The sequence below is a fragment of the Balaenoptera acutorostrata genome, chromosome 16 (assembly GCF_949987535.1).
Source record: "Balaenoptera acutorostrata chromosome 16, mBalAcu1.1, whole genome shotgun sequence".
Taxonomy (NCBI): Eukaryota; Metazoa; Chordata; class Mammalia; order Artiodactyla; family Balaenopteridae; genus Balaenoptera; species Balaenoptera acutorostrata.
In genome coordinates this window covers 13,612,951-13,618,827 of record NC_080079.1, presented here as the reverse complement: position 1 = coordinate 13,618,827, position 5,877 = coordinate 13,612,951, and positions in this window count along the sequence as shown.

Genomic DNA, 5,877 nt, shown 5'->3' with positions numbered 1-5,877 from the left:
GAAGTAGAATCAGATTTAGGGCCATTGACCTTCAAAGTGCCCCATGACCCCTTAGAATCTCTCTATACGTCTTCATCTAATTCTTTATCCCATCAACTCTGCCTGCTTCAAAATGTGTTTTGCCTTGCCAGCTAGCATTCACTTCTATTTTTCTGTTTTTTTAAAATTATGACAACCTCTATCAAAATGCATATAAGATTTTATTGCACTTATTTATTTACAAGGTAGTCTTTCTCCACTAGACAATGAGCTGCTTGAGGGAAGACATCATGAGATTAAAAAATTTTTGAATCCCAAATGTCAACATAGTGCCTGGCAGATAGCATGTATGTTTTTGGAAAAAGAAAAGAATTTTGCTTTCTTCCCATCTTTTACATGGCACACAACCACTATAATTCACTGTACTTATGTTCCTACCAAGCCTAAAATTCTATATCTTATGAGTAGGCATTTATTAGATATTTAGGGGGAGAAACTTGGAACTTTGACCATCATTTATAACACTGTTTCTATGAGACACAAACATTCTGAGTCCTAGATAGTGATTAAGAAAGAAACTTTTGGAATATAATCTGTTTGAAAGTTAAGACCTTCAACCTTCCTTCCTGAGTCAAGCGCAGATTCTTGTTAGGCACCAAGGGGCCCATCCCCTCCCCTGCCCCCATCAGGAAATACAGTGCCTCGCTACAAACATGGAAGTAATAGCATCAGAGAAGAGAGAGTTTGGTAGATGGTGGGCCCTAGCAGGATCTTAAGATTGTATTACCTTTTTAAAGATCCAGCCCTCTTGGATTTAACTGCAGCCCTGAAAAGGGGAGCAGTGCTGAGAGAGGCTGGTGTACTGGGGGCCAAGCCTGGTATCTTCCTCTGTAAAGTTCCAGGTATTGTGTGTGGCTTGTCTTAGCTCAGCATCTCAGGCTTTTTTTTTTTTCCTCCTCCTTCCCCACCTCCCCAGTTTGGTCTTTTGCTACAGTATTGGGTTGGCCAAAAAGTTCATTTGGTTAGTGAATACATTGTTCAATAAAATTCTTGGTGAAAATGAAAAATGTGTCTTTTTACTTAAAACCGAATGAACTTTTTGGCCAACCCGATATTTGTCCAGGATTCTTTCCTTTCTTTCTTCTTCTTTATTGAGGTATAAAATTTTACAGTAAAATACACAGGTCTTAAGTTCGATGAGTTTTGGCAGTTGTATGTATCCATGTTACCATGGCCCAAATCAAGATATAGAACATTTCTAGGACCCCAGAAAATTTCCTTGTGCTCCTTTCCAGTGAACCCTCTCCCAGAGGGTTCTGAATTCTAGATCCAGTTGTGAACTTCATGTAAACAGAATCACATAGCGTATTTCTTTCCTTTCCTTTATTTACTAGAACGCCAATAACGAAAAGGTGTAAACATAAACTTCCTTTGTGTCAAAAGTTAACATCCCAAATGTTTGACAGTGGTGACCTCTGGCCAGGGGGAATTTAAATGATTGTTACTATCTTCTTTATACATTCTAGTCTACTAGTCTAGCATACAGATATACATATAATTTTATGATAATGAGAACAAATAAAGTTTTTTCATGGGATGTGTGGCCATGGCTCTTGTGGAGAGTGAACAAGTGAGGTTCCGAATGAGTGTGGGGATGGAGCCCTGGCCATCTGAAGGCTGAGAACACCCTTCCCTAGCAAGGTTCTTGCTGGTGGCAGGGGACTTGGTACATCATCTCAAGGTCAGAGACACCTTGAGCCATTTCCTATCTGGAGTCTCAGTTACCCCTTTGGATATGGAATTATTTGACCAAAGGATTCCTCCGACCACAAACTCTTTCCCTTAAATCTTAGCAAAGAAAAGCATTTTCCAAGCAAGGGTTAAAAATACTATTAAAGTCATGAAAAGATACACACATATACAATTTTAAACTCTTGATCACACATTTGAGTGATGCATGTAAGGCAAATGGTAGTAGAGCAAAATATACAAATAATAATAGAGCAAAAATTGTAGGTAAAATATATACACTGTGGTCTCCGAGTAACATTTGAACTCAGATAAGGGGCAACTCCTTGTTCTGTTTCCTTGATGGTTCTGCAATACAGATTGGTGCATACATGGAGAAAGAATGAGTATAAGAGAGGCATAAATGAAGAGAAAGTTTTGAATCGCGAAATAACATTTGCAGAAACATTTAAAACAGAGAGAAAATAACCTAGCAATTTCACAACAGAATGCAAGGCCTAACTCCGTTGGTTAAATGGTCCCATATGTGGTATCTGCAGAGCTGGGAGGCTTGGAATGGGCCGGCCCAGGCCAGTGCCAGGGCTCTACGAGAACTGACTGGGCAGTGAACAAGTAGTTCAACCTCACTGAGCCTGTTTCTGCCTCTCTAAACTGGAGTGATAATGGCCGTATCCTTCTGACGGGGTTGGTGAGAGAGGTGATTGAAGTGAGGTGTGTGAACAAGCCCTCTGTAAACCATATATGCTACCCACGTGCCAACTGCTTATTCTCTCTTCCCGACCTGGAATAAATGCTCTGGAGACAGAATGGCTCTGTATCCTTTGGTCATTGATTTTTGGGAGGATTCGGGAGCAAATTGTTATCTCTTTGCTTACCCTTTGGGACTCCCTCACTGGGAAAAAAGGGGCATTTTGATAGGAAATAAGAGTTGGTGGGGGAGGAAATGTTGGAATCAGATAGATCTGCATTGGAATCCAGGCCCCTTCATTTACTAGCTGTGTGTGTGACCTTGGGTGAACCCCTTAACATTTCCGAGCCACAGTTTTCTCATCTGAAAAGTGAGAAGAGATATTTTGATAGATGGCTCGGAGGACTGGGTGAGATAGATCGTGATAAGTGCTTAGCACAGTATCCGAGGCAGGTGCCATGGGTGATAGAAATGGACTGTCTCTCATGTAAGATGCTCTGGTGGAAAATGAACAATGAAAAAGACCCTCTCTTGTTCCCAGCACACCTGAGCAGCTGACCCTTTAACCAGGATCATGGGAGCTCCGAGCAAGCGGCAGAAATATGGAACTCTGATGCTTACACAATTAGAATGAAGTTTTCTACCACACTGGGCAGGGGCAAGATGGATCACCTGGATGGAGGAACTACTACAGATGGGCCAGGTGTGCTGAAGTCCATCTGGGGGAGATCCATATCCACATGGTTGGCACTGTGATCCACCCTTCATCTGGAAGCCTTGGCATCCTGTGGGTGTTCAGATGCCTCCCTAGGCAGCCAGGCTCGGAGACTGCAGCCATGGGGAGGAAGAGGGGTCAGTTGTTTTATTTTTAGCAACAGGAAGCCGGTTTCCCACCTCCTGGTCCCCAGCTCATCTTAGCATATACCCCAGAGCCCAGCCAGGGACAGAGCAGTGTGGGCATAGCCTGCACTCTTCCACATCTGCAAAAACCTTTTCTCAAGGCTGGGGACTGGACCAGATCAGAGCGGGGCTCTGGGTCTCACTGAACTTGGGGTTTTGCCTGAAGTGGGACCCCATCTCTTGGTCAGATTTTAGCCAAGTTTCATTGCTTTGTTCTACAAGGTGTTCACCAAGTAGCCATTTGGGGGGTTTGCTTTCAAGAAATAAACAGCCTACCGCCGGCTGCATCCTGGTGGTCTCTGACCCCTCTTGCCCTTTCTCTAAGTCTTCCTCGCACACCCCATTTCCCCCTCCCCTTCCCCCTTCCCCCCTCCCCCCCTCCCCTCCACCCCTTTCCCCTCCCCTCCTCCTCCTCCCCCATCCACCCCTCCCATCCCCTCCCCTCCCCCATCCACTCCTCCCATCCCATCCCCTCCCCCTCCTCCCCATCCACCCGTCCCCTCCCCCTCCCCTCCTCTCCCCTCCCCCTCCCCTCCTCTCCCCTCCCCCTCCCTCTCCCCTCCCCTCCCCTCCCCTCCCCTCCCCTCCCCTCCCCTCCCCTCCACTCCAATTTCTCTTCCTGACTCCCAGGCCTCAGAAGTAGACTCCTGTTCATCAGGCTGTAAAGTTTGGGCGTTTCTCATTTCTGATGCTTTAGTCGGCCGTACCTGACTTCTATTATCTTTTTTCCCCCCGTCCATAAACTGGATATCCGGCGCGGGGGGCGATAACCTGCGGACTTCTGAAATCCCGATTTTGTTCCACCTGGCCCCTGCCCTCCTGCGGGAGCTCCTAAATGCCTGCTTTCTTCGGTTCTTAATCGGTGTTAGAAGCAGGCTGTAGTTGGGACCACCTGATATGCAAGCGGTCCAAGCCTAGGACAGCTTTTCCTGACGCGGGGTTGGAGGGCGGGCGCAGGCTGGAGCCGGGACCCGCGTGAGCCGGAGCGCTGTGCCGGAGCCGTACTGGCGTCTGGAGCCCAGAACCCAGGGTGAAAGGCCCTCGCTGCTCTCCCAGACGCCTCGGCTGAGCACATGCTGCACTCCCCAAATTCATTTTTAATTCATGACGTCAGTGTAGGGACCATCGGAGCCTCTAAACAGCCTCTCAAAACCAAAACAACCACCACAATGCGAGCGGGGAGAGGAGGCGGCCGCCAGGTCCAGAACGTTGTCTCCTCTGTCCCCAGAGAATGGGCATTTGGAAAACCACTTTCCAGAGAGGACCTGCTGTCCCTTATGGCAGAGTTGCCCCTGCCCCGCCTGTCCCTGGAGCTGAAATTGGACCTCAGGGTATTTGTTATAAAGACATAGCTGGTGTCAAAGTGGTTTCGATTAGGATATTTTTCTAAAACGTTGCATGAAAACGATCAAATATGTACTTGCAGGGAGATTAAAGGCTCCCTCAAATACTTTTACACATATATATTAAATAAATATATTTATACGTACATATATATTCAGAACTATCCACACATACAGTATAATATATAACGTATAAAAATATGTTAAGTAACTAATGTAATCATGTAATATTAGAATTAGAGGTTAAATCTATACTAAACAGTGCACAATATGATGAAACCATATAATACAGATTCTATTTTAAATAATATATAAAACACACGGGGCATATATAAAATATATTATAGACCACATATATTAACCAGAATGTCCTCCTCTGAAATATCCAAGGTGCTGGAGCTCGGTCGGTATCGCTGATCCTCAGCTCAGCACAGGGCCCCTAAGAGGAAGGAGGGAGGCACACAACGGTTCCCCGGATGCCGGTGCCGCCACCCCGGCCCTTGCCGCATCCCAGCTCCCCACACATCCAAGTGGGTTGGGGTAGATGTAAAGATTCCAAACGACCAGCTCCTTACTGGAGTAACGGAGTTAACAGACCATCTCTTACGGAGGTCAGACTCCAATGAGGGGGAGACACAAATTTCCTAAAGGATACCCGAAGGCATCCATTCCCAGGATCACTGCAAGCCCTCAGCGTTTGGTGTTTGGGCCCGCGAGCGTTCTTTCTCAGACACCTAAGACAACTTAAAGTGCCATTTTCCAACGTAGGCAATTTGGAAATTGAAACGGATCTTTATAAGCAAGACTTGAACGTTCCGGAGGCCCTTTAAAGTTGCGGTTAGAAAGGCGATTAAGAAACCCGAGGATGGGCTGCAGGGAAACGATTCAAAGCAAAGCAAAATGCAGTTAGAAATTTGATATTAACCGCGCACTCGCAAGTAATGCAGCCTAACGATCATCCAACATCGCTCCGCGTGTTTACTCTTCTGGTGCTGGGGAAATAGAAGAAACTGACAGCGAAGTTACCCTAAAGAAATCACATCGTTTAAGTGGGGAAAATATCTCAGGTGGCTTACTGGCAAACTAAAACAATGTGCACGGGAATTTGTTTTCTCCAGAGTTACCCAGGAGCGGAACCTCAAAATCAATTGTCTGGAAGATGGGGTTGTGTGGTAAATGAGGGCGGTTTTCGATGGGAACGCGCGGTGCCCCTCCTCA